The sequence below is a fragment of the Mus caroli genome, chromosome 12 (assembly GCF_900094665.2).
Source record: "Mus caroli chromosome 12, CAROLI_EIJ_v1.1, whole genome shotgun sequence".
Lineage (NCBI taxonomy): Eukaryota > Metazoa > Chordata > Mammalia > Rodentia > Muridae > Mus > Mus caroli.
This window is the reverse complement of record NC_034581.1, coordinates 47,251,506-47,254,071: the sequence shown is the minus strand read 5'-3', so window position 1 is coordinate 47,254,071 and position 2,566 is coordinate 47,251,506.

Genomic DNA, 2,566 nt, shown 5'->3' with positions numbered 1-2,566 from the left:
TTACCGGTTGGGACATCTTCTGGATATATGCCCAGGAGAGGTATTGCTGGATCCTCCGGTAGTACTATGTCCAATTTTCTGAGGAACCGCCAGATTGATTTCCAGAGTGGTTGTACAAGCTTGCAATCCCACCAACACATTTCTACTTTTGCAAATTAGGTTCCACTTTTCCTATAACTAAGCGTATTGCATGATATTCATGTATCTAAGAATGCTGAAGCAGGACAACAGACCTTTTATTGACCGACAAGAAAAAAATTTTCTCAAGACAAAAGGAACAGGATGGTAGCAAATTATGGAAGACTGTATTAGCCTTGGAACAGGAACGACTGACTAGGAACACGGAGGAGTGCTCAGCATTTGCTCTACTGTTTGGCTTTTGATTCTACTACCAAGGGATATGGCAGCTATCGTGAATCCTATAACAATGTATCAATATTCTAGGATTTATTTTAAGTGCATCATTTTAAAAATGTTTAGGAAAACCATGATGATCCCTGGAAGAAAGTTATTTCTTAGAATTAGCCATTATAAGCTAAATTTACTGTCATCAAAAAACTTTTTATTCTGAAATAAGTTGAGGCTTATTAAAATTGCAAAAAAAAAATAGGTTAAGTGTGGTGGTTCGTGCTTGTAATAGCAGTTGAGAGGCAGATGTCCATGAGTTCGAGGCCAGCCTTAGCTACAAAGCAAGTTCTAGGTAGTAAGACCTTGTCACAAAACCACAAGAAACGTTGCAAAAATTATTTTTAACAATTCCTATTCAGCCTTTACCAAGGCTCCTCAAATGTTGTTGGGATTTCATAGTTGATATGAATGAATTTCAATCATGTATTTGTGGACTGGCAAGATGGCTCAGTGGGGAAAGGCACTTGCCACTAGACCTGATGATCCTTCTACCTACATGGTGGAAGGAGAGAACTGTCTCCTACAAATTGTCCTCTGACCTCCACACAGTTACCATTGGCACATATGGACATACACAGACACACACACACACACACACACACACACTATAAAAGACTAAGAGCATTTGACAAGTTAGCCATTAAAATTTTGGAGACACATACATTCTATATTATATGGTTAATTTTTAAATTCTATCTTGCAAATACTGTCACCTTTCAGATAAAAGCATATTAAAATTCACATTTCCAAAAAGGGAGTAGTTGAGGTAAACTCACAGGCATTCCAGACAATAGTAGCCGGGGGATGGCTCAGCGGTTAAGAGTACTGACTGCTCTTCCAGAGGTCCTGAGTTCAATTCCCAGCAACCACATGGTGGCTCACAACCTTCTGTAATGGGATCAGATGCACTCTTGTAGTGTGTGTCTGAAGACAGCTGCAGTGTACACACACACATAAAAAATAGATAAGTCTTTAAAAAAGGAAGGAAGAAAGGAAGAAAGGAAAGTACCTGATGGATGGGTTAGCGCTGTGTCAGCTTTTGAAGGGTATGTGTTTATTCATCTACTAAAGGCTGTCTTAGTTGCTCCTAGGTTCTGTTGCTAGTATTTTGTGGAACGAAGACCTGGGACCTACTAAGCACAAAAGTTCCAATGCTGAGATATACTGTCTTTTCCCTCAATTTTAACAATTATGAATAAAGTAGCTATCAGGATCTGTGTGCACCCTGTGGTACACGCCTGTAATCCTTGTACTTAGGAGGTGGTGGTAAGAAGACCCAGAGGAGCAGGCGATCCTCAGCTACATGCTGAACTGGAAGCCATCATGGGCCAAGTGAGACCTGGTCTCAAAAGTCAAAATGAAACAAACAAAATCCCTCAAAGTTTTCAACTTTGGGCTTAAGTTTGAACTTAAGTTTTCAACTCCGCTGGGTAAATATTGAGATTGGCTGCTGATTATTTGGTAAAAGTATATATATATATATATATATATATATATATATATATATATATATAACCCTGTGTGTGTGTGTGTGTGTTTATTTATGTATTTGAGATAAGGTTTCACTATGTAGCCATGACTAGCCTGGAACTCACTACATAGACCAGCCTGGTCTTGAACTCTTTGCTTCCTGTGTGCTGAGATTAAAGGCATACACCACCTCGCTCAGCTATTTATTTATTTATTTATTATTAGTGTATATATGATGTGTAAGTGCGGAGGTTAAGCCCCTAACCTTCATGGGAGCCTCTGTGGACTGGACTGTTGGAGCAGCTGAATTACGTTGGACTTCCTGACCTGCTTCAAAGGCTCTGGTAGGCAGCTGTGGATGTCCAGGAGGGATGTTGAATAAACTTGCTCTGAGGTCATCTTACTGTTTTTTAAGTCATTTCTAATTTTTTTTTAAAGATTTATTTATTTTATATATGTGAGTACATTGTTGCTGTCTTTAGAAGAGGGCGTCAGATCCCATTACAGATGGTTGTGAGCCACCATGTGGTTGCTGGGATTTGAACTCAGAACCTTTGGAAGAAGAGTCAGTGCTCTTAACCACTGAGCCATCTCTCCAGCCCCATTTCTAATTTTTTAATGTGTATTGATTGGTGTTTTGCCTGCATGCTTGTCTGAGGGTATAGGATACCCCAGAACTCGAGTTACA